Source organism: Fukomys damarensis, unplaced genomic scaffold (assembly GCF_012274545.1).
Source record: "Fukomys damarensis isolate Sample0158 unplaced genomic scaffold, DMR_v1.0_HiC HiC_scaffold_18, whole genome shotgun sequence".
In the NCBI taxonomy this organism is placed as follows: Eukaryota; Metazoa; Chordata; class Mammalia; order Rodentia; family Bathyergidae; genus Fukomys; species Fukomys damarensis.
The window spans coordinates 49,151,870-49,168,819 of record NW_022900930.1 but is presented as its reverse complement, the minus strand read 5'-3'; positions in this window follow the sequence as shown (position 1 = coordinate 49,168,819).

The following is a 16,950-nucleotide window of genomic DNA, read 5'->3' as shown; positions in this document are numbered from 1 at the left end:
GGTTTGGATGTGGAGACACAGGATGTCCTGGGCACTGCATTCAGCAGGCCACCGGCTCAAGTGACAGCGATAGCACCTCAGTTTTAACCCCTCCGAAATGGGTGGATAACCCCGGAACAATGGCAGCCAGGTGTTTGGAAACTCCGGCATTCTGGCTAGAACTGCTCTGAGTTGGACATCTATCTACAGTGCCTCAGGGAGCACTCTGGTTTCTTCATAGAAAACATCCATTGTCGCCTTCCTCATATCTCCTTCAAGTAGCCAGGCAGGCGTCATCACAACCACCTCACAGATGAAGAAACCGAGGCACAGAAGAGATGCATTCACTCCCAAGCTTGCGCAGCTGGTTAGGGACAAGGTCAGGACTTATGCTGAGCTATTTCAGACTCTCAAGTCCAGGTTGTGTTCCACAGTGTCATTCATTTCTTTCCTCATGTCAGTTGAGGTCTGTGAATGAGTAACTTGGCTAAAGTGGCCAACCCTTCACTGAATGACTGCACTGCACAATCATGAAGACTTACGAAAGTAAATTCGGCGGGGTGCTTGTGCTCAGCTGATTGCACTGTGTGCCCTGTGATGTTCCGCCTCGGGCGGATATCCAGAGCAGCTGACAACTGGCTTCATAAAGCTGAGGGTGAACCTGAGAACTTATCTATCCATGGGATTCTCCTCTTGCTTAGAAACTCATCTGCTTTAAGCCCCCAAATATTTCTGCCCTTTATATTTTAAAAATTTACTGGTAATGGACAACTCTGTGCTTTCTTCTGACGTGGAGATAAGGGGTTTCATGGCCTCAGCTAAGGCGGGATCTTGCATCTCCTCCCCAGCCCTCACTATAGCAGCTGTGCTTCCCAGTTCACTGGGGTTCAACACCTCTTGAAGAGCCTAGCATTTAGGTAGCCTTAGCTCTTCCTGAACCTGCCTTGTGTCACCGCAGATGCTGGCCAGGTACTTATGGTCTCGGCGACCATCCCATTTAGGCAAGCAGGGCTGCTCCCTGAATGATGGGGTAGGAACCCAGCTGGTGGGGGTCAGAGATTCCAGCCCACAAGGACCACCTCTCAGAGGCTGAGAACCACAGCCCCAAGACCAACCTCACTGGTCTGGTTAGGGCTCCAGCCCCGCTCCTGTGAGAGTTTCCAGATGAGTAGCGTGTCTGGTTGAAGTTGGTCCTGCATCCTCTGGCAATCATCTTGGAGAAGGGACCCCACAGTTGCGTAAGTGGCCACGCCCGGACAACTGGTCTTTTCCCACATCTGGCTCCACATCCCTCATCCTGGGGTCAGAGAGGCCCTGCAGCTGACCTAGGACACAGCACATCTGGGCCCCACTCCTGCATGTCACCTCACGGTCTCCACTGGGCCCCTCGAATGAGTGACCATGCCTGTCTCAGACTGAGAACGCTCTCATGGGAGTGTGCACGTGAGCTGGGGTGGGGCTCACGGGCAAGGTTCGCAAAAAAAGTGTGGCCACTCACTTGATGCTCCCTTCACGGTAGCAAGCATGAACATCCCCCGAGAGCTTGGTTAGCACCAGCAGTGCCGCTGCATGAAATCCTGGTCCAGGCGTCTGAGGGAGTGCCGGAAAGCAGCTCAATGAGCACCTGGGGGAAAACGGGCTTAGACCCAAAGGCCTGCCCTTGACAGATGGGCCTTCGCCCAGAACAGGGGCTCCTTGCAGAGACAGCGTCTCTCAGCCCAGTCCCACCAAACATACCTGCACATGCTCACACACACACACCTGCACACCACATTCACCATTCACAGCACCCCCTACACAGCACTGATTCACAAACGTGCAGGCACATATGTGCACACAGGGTTCTCGATGCACACACACACACGTGAGTGACACACACATTCACCGCTCCCACATGCTCCACAATGCACACACATACATGCAGGCACACATGCACACTCACCCCACACGTGCACAGGCACACACATTTGTGCACACACACACACACACACACACACAGACAGCTTCCTTGCTGCCCTCCATTATAGTCTCCCCACGGGAGAGTGTGGGTCAGCCAGAGTCAAGCCCTCTCCACCTTGGTCTCCTGAGAGCCAATTAGGTGGGAAAAGTTCACCCTCCCTCCCTGACCCTCTCCTCTGCCCCCACGCCGGGCTGACGTCCCGGGGCAGTGGGCTAAGCCCAGCCAGCCTGGGGGAGCTCTTCCTCAGGAGCCGGCCCCACACTCCCTGCTGCCTCCTACTCGGAGAGGAGCCCGCAGAGCTCACCAAAGCCTACACCCGACTGCACCTCTTGGGTCCTAGGCTGAAACCAGCTGGCAGTGCTCAGAAGCCATCAGGGGTTTGCAGCCGAGACAGAACCCCATGGAGGGGCCTCTCCTGCCCCTGCCCTCCTGCCCTCTTCTGGGCAGTTCCTTATCTGGCTCCCTGCGCCTTGAATCTGAGACCCCTCAACTGCCATCCCTTTCCAGGTGCCAGGCATTTGCTCATCTTTCTCACCAGGGACAGAGTGGCTGACACTCCTGATGACCCCACCGCATCTTGGAGGCCACCTTCCCTTCCTGCCTGCCAGGCCCTGCTCCGGCTCCCTGCAAGGGAAACACAGGCATCCATAGCTCCCTCTGCTCTTGGTTTCCCCGAAGGGCTCATCCACACTCCTGCTGCTTCTGCTCCTGCCCAGCCTCCCAGACACCTTTTTCCTGAGGGAGAGGCATCCAGAGCAGGACTTCCTTGGCCTCCTGATGGACCTTCCTTCACTGTAACTGGTCATCCAGAGTCAAGGCTGAGTCTAGAAAGGCTGACGCTCCAGCTGGCTGGCTACAACTCCTTACTCCCACCACAATTCCTTTTCCTCCTCATGCCCCGCCATTGAACAGCAGGAAACAGGCCTTGAAAGAACAGATCTCTGGGCCCCAGAGCATCCACGCCTTCCTTCCTACCCCAGTACCCCCCAGTACCCATGGGCACACACTGCCTGGACTCAGTGGTCAGGTTCTAGAGAGGCCCTTGGCCCCTCCTTAATCCACCGTCCCCAGATTCACACTGGCCTGTGCCCCCTGGGGCTCCCAACCTCTCCTGGGCCCCACACCATCAGGCCTTTCCCCACACACTCCATACGCGAGGCTTTTCTCCACTCCTCAGCACCATTCTGAACTGAAATCCCACAGGTTTCCATGGGTCTTTTCTGAGGAGTTCTGAGTCTTTTCCTCGGTTTGGCATCCTCAGGCTTTCAGGACACAGGACAGGTGCCCTCTGTACCTCCTGGGCCCTCCTGAGCCTAGCCCAAGGGTTCACTGCAGCCTATGCTACCAGGCCTATGTTTTCTGGGCACTCTGCACCTTCCTGGGCCCAGAAACCTCAGATTCCTGCTCACAGGGCCTCAGGGCCTGCTTTCTGATAGGGAAGCTGCTCCTCCCTGGCCCAGAACCCCCAGAAACCTCAGATCCCTCTGGTGTGGGTTCCAGGCCCTCCATCCGGGACCTGGCCATTACACTGGCTCCGGCCTTAGGCCCTTTGCTTCGCCAAGTACCCAGCCCCACTTGGTGCTAGCATGCGAGGCCTCTCCCTGTCTGGGCAGAGGGCCTGTGGTCTGGGCACAGCACAGCCCCTTCCCGGGCCTAGCACTAGCATCACCGGACAGCCTGGGTGCTCTCACTGCCCCAGGCACAGTTGGAGGCGCAGACCAGGAGCCAGCCTCCCTTTCCATCCCAGGAGAACAGGACAGCCTCCCTGTCCTAGGCTGGACTGGTGGCAAGGGGGTGAACTGGGTGACTTCTCAAAGCCCCCTCCATAGCGCAGCTCCTGGAAGGGCCAACCCAAGGACAGATGCTGGCTGGCTGCAGGGATGGCGAGGTGGAGAGGGCGAGAGCTGGAACATGACTCATCTTCTGGGACAAGCCTGAGTGCCACATGCAGTTTTATTCCGCTCCAACACAGGGACTCATCCTTGCCCTGTGAGAGTCTGGCCTGACTGGACAGGTAGCTCTAAGCAATGTTAGGACCTGGAGAAAGAGAGTGCTTTATAGGCCATGGTCGTCGTGGTGCATGCCTCTAATCTCAGCACTCTGGGAGGCTGAGGCAGGAGGGCTGTGAGTTCTGCACAGCCTGGGCCACTCAGTGACTTAGTGATGCCCTGTTTCAAAATAAAACATAAGAGCTAAGGATGTAACTCAGAGTGAAGGCCCTCTATTCAACCTGGTCTGATCTGCTGTCCAGTGCCAGACCTGTGATAGCAGATGAGCATGCAGAGAGGACACCACTGTCCCAATGTCCCCCCTTCTTGTGGTAACTGATCCTGCATCCCACTCTGGAACACACTGGTCTGGAGCACTACGCTTCTGATGGACACATGGGACAACAAAACATCGGTCCTGCTCTGTGTGCCCAAGGACAATGGTGACAGCAGAACCCCCAGGTGTTGGCTGAGAAAACTTGGGGGCAATGGAATTGGCCTCACTGGCAACTCTGACTATAGCAGCAAAAGGGCTAAGGGTCCCAGCTCTCTGGACAGGTGATGGCAGCAGAAATGTGCAGCTCCTTCAGGACAAATGAGCTGCAGCTAGGGCGGGTCAACTGAGCCTGGGTGTGAGGTGTTGCATGGTGGGGGAAATCCCAGTGAGGAGAAACTGTAGGCCGGGCATGTGGTATGCATATGCGTGTAGGCAAATGTATGTATGTGTGCAAGTGCATGTATCTGTGCATGGATTTTGTGTGCATATGGATGTAGTAGTCAGCTTTTTCATTGCTGGGACAAAATGCCTGACATACACAGCTTAAGAAGGGAAGTTTATTTTGGTTCACAGTTTCAGAGGGTTCAGTCCATGGTCAGTTGGCTCCAATTCAGAAGCAACACGGTGGAAGGAACTGGTGGAGGAAAACTTCTCATGTTATGGCAGCCAGGAAGCAGAGGAAGATGGAATACAGAGAGGAAGGGTCCAGAGACAAGACGTGCCCTTCACAGGTACATCCTTGTAACCCGCCTCCACTGGCCCATTCAGCAAGGAACTCATCCATGGATGGACCCATTGATCCGGTCACCTCTCCAGACCCCTCCTCTAACCATTGCTCTAACAACTGGTGATGGAGCTCTTGATACCCAGGTCTGTTGCATTTAAACCAGAAGAGGAGGGCAGGTGGGTCTGTGGGTTGTGGGTAACGGGTGTGAGGTTCAGAGTCACAGAATTGCTGCCTAGTTGAGGAGGCAGCTCTGATACCCAAGATGGTGACCTGAGTGGTGCTTGCCCCTTCCAGAAGTTGAGGGCAGATGTTGGAGAGGAGAAGGGCAGGGACATCCTTCAGATACTCCTGAGAAAGAGTGTGGCTGATGAGGTACAGGCCCGCAAGAGTGCCCCGTGGCCTCCTCTTGTATCTTGGGCAGGAGGAACAGGACTTCAGCCAACCCAGCCGTCAGTGTAATGCCTGACCTGGCCCAAGAGCACCCTGTTTCAAGCCCGGACCCAGAAAAGAGCCTCTAGGGCAGGGAGAGCAGCTGTCAGGCTGTGCATGGTCCTGGGAGGGAATCAGTGGGCCGGGCAGAGACAGCCAGGACCCCAGAACTCCAAGGCCTCGAGGGGTGCGGTCTTCTTTCTTCCTGAGGCCACATGCTTTGCCAGCCACAAGGACCTTCCTCGCCTCTCCTCTGTTTCCACCATCTCCAAGCTGCAGAGCCATGGAAAGCTACGTCCTTGGAGGACAAGGATGCAAGAGGGACACCCTGCAATCGGCGGCCATGACAGAAGAGCTAGAATGGAGGATGACTTTCCTTACCCAGGAACCCCAGCTTCTAAGGCAGGCGACAGCCTAGGGAGACGCACTGCTTTCTGCCGGTGTTCCTGGAGCTCGTGTAGTACAGTGGCCTCCTTGGAGAAAGGAGCAAGAGCAGAGAGGCCATGCCCCTGCCTGGGGTCACATAGCAAGTCCACACAGAGCCAGACAGATTCGCAGGCTCCGGGAACCGGAACACAAGCCTCAGGTCGGCCTCGCTGCTGCTGCTGCTGCTGCTGCTGCTGCTCCAGTGTGGGGCGGAGCCGGCGGGGAGGGCAGTGTCCCAGCCTAATTAGATGCTGTAGAGGAGCAGGCACCTGGGGGCCGTGCTCAGAGATTAGTGCCCTCCATAGATCATGGGCGTGCCAAGGACATAATAAATAATGTGCCCAAAGGTTTTAAAGGTAAAAATCAGCAAACCATTAATAACGTCTGGGGAACCATACATCACGCTGAAATCTTCCCGTTATGGGCGCCTGAGCCCTCGTGTATTTTCCTGGCTTCCCCTCCCTTTTCTGGTGCCCCCCAGATCTTTGAAGCCCCTTCCCCACAGCCTCCTAAACAAGAAGAGTGGGCGAGAATCCTTTTGGGGGGAGCGAGGTGCCACCTCAGGTTTATTTAGGGGTGTGATGGCAGCCAGGAGTGAGTGGAAAGGAGGTGCCCACTTCCCTTTCGGGGGGCCTCACACTTTTCCTCCGAGTGGGTGGGGCCACCCCTGCCCCTCCTCCCCCAGCCCTCGATAGGAATCTGCACGGCCTCCGGCCTCCTCTCCTGGTGGACAAGGAGGTCTAATTAATTAACACAAAAGGGTCACTTTAAATAGCAGAAGTGCTGAGGGCTGCGTTTTCATACAGTTGCACTGGGAGAGCGCGGGCAGGCAGCAGGCGCTGGCCTGGCCTGGAACTGGATGAGCTTTGGAATTTTCGAGCCCGCAGCTGAACGAAGGGATTTCGCTGTGACAGGGGCAGCAGGGAGCACGGTGACAGCCCCGCGGAGCAGTGCGCCTGCACTGCAGCCTCCCTTCTAGCCCGGCCGCTCTCTCTGGATCCAGTTCCCAGCAGCAAAGCAGCCCAGGCAGAAGACTCGGGCCAGGGCTGAGTTGATGCAGCCAAGCTGTCCCCAGTGTGAGTGGATCCCTGGGGGAAGGAGCCACACGGAGGGCAGAAGGCAGAGTCTGCGCTCACAGGGGCTCCTTGGAAGACCCCTAGGGACCCCTGGCAGCTTTGGGGGTGGTTTGGGGTGCACTTGCCCAACACCAGCTGGGCACCCTGCAGTCAGCTCCTTTGTTCCCCCGCACCCTCTCCCCACCACGGTGACCCTGAAGTCCTTCCCAGCTCTGCAATGCGTGTAACCCCCCTGCATTGCTCACCACCCCCAAAAGTGGAGAGGCCACGGCCGTGGTTCTCTGAGGGTTCTGGGGGTCCCACTGCAGAACCTGGGGTCCACCCAGGAGAGACACCCTCTGCCCACTCAGGGCTGCCTCCACCCCGTCACAGGGTCCTCTGGCCCGCCCCATGCACCTGCTGGACGAGGACTAGAGGACTCCTTCCCTCAAAGGCAGTGAGGCCTGGTGTGGCTGGATGGCCTGCCCTGAAGGCCCGTGTGCCGGGGTGGGGCGGGGTGGGCTCTCAGAGCTTCTGTGACCCCTGCACATTCCCCCAAAAGCCTAGCGTCAACAGCAACTATGGAACCCTGGAAGTAACTCCCAACTGCCGTCTCCTGCAGGGGAGCCTCAGGTCTGGGAGGGCCTGCTGGATCCCTCTTTCCCTCCTCTGTTACATTCTTTGCCTACCTGCCACACTCCTCGTACCGATGTGCGATTTGGGGCAAGTTGCCAGTCCCTCTGAGCTGCAGTCTTCCCAGCTGTCCATCAGGGCCTCACACCTGCCTGCCTGGGTGGTAGTGGGGACTCGGGGGTAACAGGAAGTGCAGACGCATCGCAGGAAGTAGCTCATGAAGTAGTCATTATTCTGGCTTGAAAGCATTTGGTGTAAGAGTTAGGGAGCAGGCCTGGAGCTCAGCTGGGAGGAGAGCCCATCACACTGGGGTGGGGTGAAGTGGGAGGGTTCGGCAACAGCCAGGGTCTGCCTTGGCCAGAGCAGAGCCAGGGTGTGGGGACAGGGGTGGCATTTTGATCTGGCTGCTGGGCTCCGAGCGCTCCATCTTCATGCCAGGCCATGTTTCCGCAGATGCATCAATTCTAATGATAGAATGCACTTTGCCAGCCAGCTGTGCTGAGAGACTGCGGCCTCCCTCAATTCCCTGTTACCACGTCAGACCCTCAGCCCCCTCGGCCTTGATGGATGGCCCTGAGCCGGCTTTCATGCATCTCCGTCTTCCCCAGAAGCTGTGACACAAGTAATTGGTGTCACCTCGGTGATCGCACGCCAAGTGCTGACAAAACAGTCCGTAAGGAGGTCTTGGGGCTGAGCTCTTGACTGGAGCGGGAGGGGATTGCAGGAAATGGCCCTGGGCAGCCCAGGGCTCTTGGGGCATCCGAGAAGGTGGTAGGGGCCTGGGGATCAAATCCAAAGGTACCCTGGTCCCACCGTGGGGCAGTGCTGGACTCCTACCCTGGTGTCTGGGGTGTTAGGTGTGTGATTTGTCCCCAAGTCTGCTGGTGGATGACACGAGGCTTTCTGTGTGATCCAGGCCGTGGCTCTGGGCATCCCGGAAATGTGGAGACCCTTGGGAGCCATAGTCCCCTGGCTGCTCTCCCCATCACAGTTGATGGTCTGAGTCCAAACAAGTCCATCCTGCAGCTCTGACTGCAGGGCGCTGGGTCCACTGAGCAGGACACAGTGACTCATCTCAGGCCTTTGCTGGCTGCCCTCTGTTTCAGCCCTGCCTGGCACTGAGAAACTCCTGGAAACATTCCTGGGGCTGCTGGCTGTGGTAACATTATTGGGAAGCTTCTTTTAAAAATGGTTTGCTAATTACATGTATTCCAGGTCCTTCTTACCTCGAACAAAGAATTGAATGAGACACACCAAAACAGTGTCAAAGTTTATTTGAAAAGTGAAGGGTGAGGGGGTAAGGGAAAAAAGAGAGGAAAAGATAAAAAGCAAAAACGAAAGTACTCTCTGGGTCTGGGAGACAGAGGGGAATCATGGAAAGGGACACAGTGTGGGTTTTCTCTGGCACCTGTGTCCTTTCCTGTCTGCGTCTGTGCGAACCCCGGAGAGGCCTAGATATGGCGCCCTGGGAATTATCTGATGCTGCCTTGATCTTGTCATTAGCAGGTCCCATGTGTTCCTCCAGCCAGCTGTGCTGCACCGTGCCTTCCTGCCTCTGTCACAGGGAGACCACCTGGGAAAGGCATCCACTGCCCTTTGCCAACGTCTCTCCAGAAGACACTGGGCCAGAACTTCTCTGTGTATTGAGTATCAAAGATAATACTTGGAGGTTTTTTTCTCCCTCAGACGGGAGGTTTTTTTGTGTGTAACAGGGGATGCTTTTCTTTCATGAAGACTCTGTCGTGACGTGGCTGTCTTGTTGACCCTGGGCTTCACAGTGTTCACTTCTGTAACCCGCCCTTCTCCTCCAGCTCCACCTTACCCTCCTGGTCTTAGGTTCTCGTATTATATTGATTGCACCTCTCAGGTGACTGAAGTCCTATTGGGTGGAAGGTAGGGCTGGGCCGTGCACAAGCAAGTGTCCTTTCTGGTGGCCTGGAGTGGGCACAGGGACACATTCCTTCCCCGGTCTCCGTCCACCCCGTGTCACCCTCCTGCGGTCCCCAGTTCTGGCCGGAGGGCCCACTGCATGTGCACACTTATTCACGCGCCGTAGTAGTGACAGCTCCCCTGTCATCAGCTGCCTGTCCTGGCTGAGGCAGAGGCAGCTTCTCCTAGGGACCCCTCCCTGGGCACCTGCGGGGCACTCAGCCGTGGCTTCCAGTCGGCCTTGCGCCTGGCCAACCCCATCTGGGGTCTCTGCTGCCCGGAAGGGTCAGGTGGAGGGCAGGAGACCGTCAGAGGCGCACTTGCCTTCCAGCCTGTCCCAGTCCCCAGGGAAGCTGCAGGGCTCCTTCTTGGGTCAGTGGCTCCCTGTCAGTAAGTGTCCCACCCTCGGAGGAAGGGCCCCCGGGGGAGATGAGAAGGCGCCGAAGAGGGGTGCGGCTCCTGGGGGAGCCCTGGGCACCCCCCGCTGTTGGCCGCAGAGCAGTCTCCCACCCGGCCCCTGGGACCTGCAGATCCTTCCTCGGACTGCACGGCCTGGGAGAGTCCCCGCCGCCGCTCATTGTCCCAGGGCTGCCACTTTTCCTCTGCTGCATTGTTCCCTTATCAGCATCCTACACGCTGCAGCGGCTGCACAGGAAAGCATGGCCGTCGCCGAGGCGGTCGCCGAGGCTGCAGACCGGCCAGGTGTCCTGCCACACAATCGGTCCTGGCGGGCCTTTCCCAGTAGCCGGCGCACTGCCCTGCTGTCCTCAGGGAAGCCCGGTCTCCAAGCGCGGGGTAGGGCAGGAGGGGCGGCCCAGGGCCCACACGCAGTCTCCAGGTTGCCCTGTGAGGTGAGGCCAGCACGGGCTGGGATATGCACACCTCAGGATTCTTCTCCGCTAGTCCCATCGCAAGGATGAAACAAGGCCACAAGACAAAGTGCGTCAGAGACTGTCCTTGTCTGACACACACCACACACGAGAGCCACAGCTGAGTGGGAAGAGCTTGTGTCACCACATCCCCGTCCCCTTCCAAAGGGGTCCTAGGTGAGGCCCAGCCCAGGAAGCAGTTCTACCCAGAGCTTGGGGTGCAGGGTCTGGGAGGGAGGGACCCACTTTTGCTCCCACCAAGTCAGAATATTTCCAAATCTTAGGAGAGCTGGGTGGTACAGCTGCAAGACACCTGGGATAAAGTTTAAACTTTCCCCATAAAGAATGCTGTTAAAAGTATGCAATGTTCCAGGTCCTCTTTGGCACGACACACTAAGAAGTCACTCTCTGTCTGGAATTCAAATGTGCCTGGGCGTCCTGTGCTTCAGTTGCTGCAGGACTCCGCAGGGTCCCTGGAGGTCCAGGCAGGGCAGGAAGTGACCACGCCTCGAAGTTGCCTGGACCCTCTTGCCTGAGCCTTCAGAGGAGGCCTTTGGTCCTTGGGGTGAGTCTCTGCAGCCTCCTGAAGTGGGACCTCAAAGCGCTGCAGGCCACTGTACTCCCACAGATGGGTGCATATCGCCCCCTGCTGGCAACCGAGGATATGACAGGGCCCCCCTTCAGGACTGAACTCATCTGGCAGAGAAGCACAGACAATCGGCTAGATCAGCTCTTCACCTTTTGGGTGAACCTGAACTGTGGCCTCTCCTGAGTCTTTATGGCTGGAACCCCCGACCCAGTCCTTATTGCTGAAAAGTACCATTTCTTGTATTCTATTCAAGCAGGAACGTGGAGAAAACAAAATGTAAAGTTCGCTGATTTTGTGTTCCGGAAGGTGTGAACCCGGGAACTTGTAGAAGCAATAAAAGCACACAACAACGTGAAGGTCATGTCTCTCAGGTCCTCGGGAGGGCAGACCCCTGAGCCAGGGTGATCACACGGGGGTGGAAGGCCTCCCGTCACCGGGGCAGGAAGTTATCATCTCGTGCACCGCACAGCGAGCAAGAAAACTTCGTGTGCAGGACCATCCGCTTCCTGTGACTGGCTCCGCTCCTCTCGGGACACCTCCAGGCCCCCGGTCACCTCAGCACTGATTGTCTGCACTGCTCAGCAGGCCCCCGGCACCAAATGAGCGCTGGAGCACAGGGACAGGGCCCACAGGTTCCTGTCCACATACGAAATGGACATTTTGCCACCATCAGTTTATTTATAAGCCTTGGTTGTAAGTGTGACCAAATACAGCCACAAGGGTAGAAATCCACCAACAGGCTGGTGGGGCCTCAACCAACTGGCGACACCTTAAAGAAACTGAATTCAATGATGTGAATGCATCGTTGACTCAAAAGCCAATATTCATTTGGAGTAAGCAAACAAACCGTACCAAATACAGTAGCATATTTTAGGTGGTCTTCATTATTCAGGGCCGTTTAAGGTTCACAGCAAAACGGAGCTGAAAATATGGAGATTTCTCACTTGCTCTCTGCCCCTCCCACACACAGCCACCCGCCCATCTACAGGTTTGGACGAATGTATGAGGACCTGTGTCCACCCTCACAGTACCCCAGAGGGTTCACCTACCCTAGGGATGCCCTGTGTCCCTCCCTGTCCTCCACCCCCGGCGATCCCTGATCTGTTCACTTTCTCATAGTTCTGCACAAATAGTGCACTGTGAAAAGGTGGCGCCTTCACAAATATCACCCGTGGCCAGACAGATCATCCAGACCAGCTCCTGGTTTCGTACACTCTGGATCTTATTATTTCTCACCCACTTGGTACCTACTCCCAGTGCTCAGAGCCCCAGCACGTTCCCGAGAAGGCCCCGCCGTCCTCCGACCTCAGGAAGCTCTGGGAGCTGGGGCTGTTCCAGGGCGGTCAGCAAAGTCTGACTTCCCCAGCAGCGATGAGACCCACACACAGGCGGGTGCACCCGGCTAAGGCAGCCTTAACTCAGGAGCCCCACAGCCAGATCTAAACATTGTCTGGTGTCCACCTGTGTCACTCAGCAGCGTGACTCAGAGGAAGCAGGGTTGGAAACAAGCGGCAGTCTCGACAAAGCTGTGATCACGGTATATCCCCTCGGCAAGTGTCGCAAGTGCAGCCATCCTGTGAGTGCCTGGCTCACTGTGGGGCTTCACCTAGCACGGGGCGGCCCCAGGCTCAACCGTCACCACTCACACACTTTGAGGCCAGACCCCAACACAGGAACGCGGATGCGACCCACACAAACCCTACTCAGAGAGGGACGTTAAAGATGGTTGGTTTGGGGGCACTTTTCTAAGAAGTGTAGCCATGAACAGGGATTCTGATTTCTGTGTGACATACACACCCAAAAAAGAATCAAACACTGTAATGATCCTTTACCCTAAACACTCAGATAATGTTAAGTTTCGGCCCAAACTTCAAAGAAGGTCCACTTGTCCCGTCCCACCTTGTCCTGAATTCTACCCAGACATGTTGCCGTGGCAGCAAATGCCCAGCAAACAAGAATCACAAAAGGAAGGCATCTTGGAGAAGCAATCTGATCTGTGGGATGTGGAGCACCCTTCAAAGTTGCTGGAACAGAACAGGAGGAAGTAGAGGACAAAGCGTGGTGTTGGTGTGAAGACTTCTTGACAGGGCAGGGGCCCTTTCTGGCTAGGGCAGGGAGCTCTTGGGAGCCCACAGCCTTCCTTCTCCTGTTAGGCTGCTCTTCCCAGGCTAGAGCTCCAGGTGATCACACCTGAAGTCTTTTCTCAGGGACTAGGTGCCTGCTTGGATTTTAGGTAAACAGTGCCCTCTGCTGCTAGACAGCTTGCACTGCAGCCCACAGGCAGCTTCCTTAGGTGGAGCCGTCAAAGGGACGTGGGAAAGGGGGAAACCATTGGGCGATGCCATGCGTCTTCAATCAAAAGACAGACTTCCAACTCTGCAACATACCATCAGCCTTCCACGCCTTGGGCTCAGGAGCTGGGGATTCAACCAACTGCAGGTCCCAGACAGGCCTGTGACGGTTGCCACTGAACTGAACATGTAGAGACATTGTCCCTACTAATCCAGTGTAACAGCCATTCACACAGCACGACCTACATTGTGTAATATTCTAGAGATGACTAAAGCCTACTGGGCGGTGTGCATAGGCTGTATGCAAAGGCTACAGCTTTTTATAAAAGGGACTGTGGCGTCTGTGCACTTTAGTATCCATGAGGATCCTGGCCAATGCCTTGTGGACACTGAGGAATATATCTCCACTTAGATTCTGGTATAGGGTTGAGGTTTGATTGCACAATGCTTAGGATTTTATCAGCATCCAAAATACTGCCAGGTAGTCAAGTCTGCTGGATAATTAAAAAAAGAAAATCAAACCATTTTCTTCCCTGTTTAGATCCAGGGAGTAGCTATGTACTTGTATCACCAGGGCAGGTTTCGCAAGCAGAGCAGAAGCCTTTGGAGAACAGGGCTTAGCAGAAGAATCAGGAGCTCAGCACATCCATCTCTCCACGGCCTCCAACTTTATGTGATTTGAGAGAGGTCAAGATCATTGACTCCTGTGAGTGGTGTAACTTGAAACATCTCCCCAGGAAGCCTGAATTTTCTCCTAAAGATGTGTGGAGACTGCAACATACACAGTGATCTAGGAAAACTCAGGCTCAACCGAGTGAGACAAAGCCCTGCGTCCGTGTTCCCTTCGGTCCTTGGCTTTCCAGTTGCCCCGCACTGTGGTCTTATTGGACCCTAAGCGCTCTGCTGACTTCTGCACCCTCTTGGTTCTCACTTGGAAAGTGATGTCCAAACTATCTTCCGGCTCCCTCTGAGATCAGTGACCCTGCTTCTTTCTCTCCCAAGCTTCCGCCAGACTCTTTGGGTAGACCAGTCCCCTCCCTGTGAAGAGGAGAAAGGGTTCCAAGAGCTCTGGTGCCAGGTGCTCTTGCAACCTGGGCCCCTACTCCTGGCCCTGACATCTGCATTCCCATCTGAAGACAGTGAGAATTTAGTGCTTCCCAGAGCGAGAGCGAAGACAAAAGGGAAGCCCTCCACACCCTTCTCCTGGAGGGTGGCGCGTTACACACAGCCACCGAGCCACTACGGACGAGCTGGCAAGGCGTCTGACTGGCTCGATGGGCTGCATCAGGCAATAACGCCTACATTCATGTTCATGACACCACCAGGCTTCAGAGTGGTGGGAGGCCCACGCCCAGGGGATTGGGCTCATTTTCCGCACAGATTTCGCCCCAGCGGAGCTGTCCACACAGGATCACCCTCAGCCTTCAGTCTGGCATGCCTTGGTGATTCCCTGACAGCTCTGACACTTCATCTGTTGCACCGAGTCTGTTCAGGAGTAGACAGTTTTCCACGAAGGTCAGATTCTGTTAGCACCGTGTAGGTTGATTTTCTTCTCCAAGTTTGGGAAGGGAGAACCAGATAAAGTTGAAAAGGAATCGAGGATATTTAACAGGTTCCTGGAGAGCTTCTTGAAAAGTCCCGGGGCCTGGGATCCCCCCAGGAAGATAGCAGACGTTAGTGACAGATGGCCTGGGGCTCCCTTTGATGTCTTTCCTCAGCAGAGTTTGTGGCGCCTGGGTTCTATTTGTTCTACTGTGACTGAGGCCCAGGATAAAAACAGAAGCTCAGCTTCCTCTGACTGCAAGGCCAGCTGTGGCGGCCAGGAGGGAGCTCTCCAGGGCCTGGGTCCCGCTGGTCCCCATCCCGCCACTGCCTCCGGGGAATGCTGGCGCCCCAGTCTATGCTGAGGTTCACCGTGGAAAGTGAAAAGCCAGGACTGGCCTTGTCACACACGCACACACACGCGCGCATGCACGCACACACACACACATACACACACAGCCTGTAAACTGTAAATACGGGACTGTAAATACAGGATTTGGACTATAAATGAAACAATAAGAGCTGGATTCAATGAGGGGTTAAGGTTTTGTTGGGATTCTATTGTGTAGGCTGGAGTTTCTTCGTACAGTAGTAGAACCAGTGGCTTCCTGTTATGGAAACAGTCAGACCCTGACATTCAGAAAGTCAATCTATACATCGACTGGATAAACAAGCAAGATAACCATCAGCCATAATTGACACAATGGCCAAGAGGGCATTGGCTCGGGACGGGGCTGGCACAGACCCAAACGATTCAGAGCACAGCGCAAGCCGTCCCTGCTGACCACCGCCGTTCCCCGTGCTCTGGGCCTACACGGCTGCCCAGCTCAGAGGCCTGCAGGGTGCACGCACGGGTTCACACTGTCTACTGTCAGCAGCTCTGTCTCGGCTCTGTCTCTGTTTGCAGACCTGTGCAGGGCCTTGCTGTCTTTGCTTTCACTGAGGTTGGAGACAGAAGCCCAGGCCCTGTAACTCGGGGTGAGCTTGGCCAGGCTGAGCCTTGCACCTGAGTCTCCCTACCTTCAAAATGGCTGTCGTCCTAACACAGGCTCCTCTGCTGCCTCTGAGATGGCAGTGAAGGGAGCAGTGGGAGGGACAGCAGAAACTGTGGTGCTGTGTGAAGTGTCTGAACACCAGGCTCACCCCTCCTTCATCGTTACCACGCTGGGCACAGGGTGGCCTTTTCCTGTCCTCCAGACTGCTGTGGCCCACTGCAGGACCTTGCAGTGCTTACTCCACACACATCCATGGGCCGACTGCCCCAGGCACCGGCTACTCATGTAGAATGACCCCGTCTCTTACCCAGACAGTGTGGCCTGTCACCATGTCTCCTAGCCTGGAGCATTGGGAGGCCCCACCGAACCCTGCATCTTCCTCTCAGAAGCTAAACTCTGTCGGGAAGGAAGAGCCCAACATCTGGCGTTTTGGTTAAATTAGAAGCTGGGTTTGCTGTGAGTGTGGTCTGGTATCAGAAGAGCCTTCCCCATGGACATGAGCCTGGGGACATCCAGCCACTGACTTCCCTCATCTCCTGAGTAGGTCAGAGGGTGGCCTGGGGCACCGTCAGGGGCAAGAGGGACACTCAGAGTCCAGAGGGACAGAGGGGCTGGCAGCGCTCTTGGAACCATTCTGAGGGACAGAAGACAGGAACACAGAAAGTGGCCACTAGTTTGTGCTTGCTGTAGCATTAAGTTCCGAAATCTGAGGGCAGAAGGGTTCAATCCATTTTTCATTTTTGAGAGGCAGGAATTTGCTTTTAGCAAAGATTTATAGGTCATCCAGCCTTCAAACACAGGCTCAGAAGGAGGATGAGGTTTGCCCATGGTCGCAGGACGAGTGACCTGCAGGGCTGGGTTGGAAACCTGGGTTTTCCAAGCCTACCTTTGACCCTCTCCAATCTCCGAGGCCAACAGGGCCACTCGTGGACCAGTGGCCTGCATGGCCTCTCCATTCCCCAGTTCCCAGGAAAACAGCAGCCAACAAGGATACCCAGAGCAAGAGATGCTTGGGGCCAAGAACATCCACCCTAGATCCCAAACCCGAGCACTTCCCATTTCTTCAGCACTCTTCAGTTTATAAAGCACTTTCTGTCCTACTTGACCTAGGCCACTCCCTGCATTCATAGCATCCCATGATCCCACGGGACAATCACATGTGCCTGGGGCTTGGTGGCTGACCCCACCACATACCTAGCCTGACCCAGAGCCCCGTGCCCACCCCACTACACCTGCCCAAACTTCAGATCCATAAACCCTG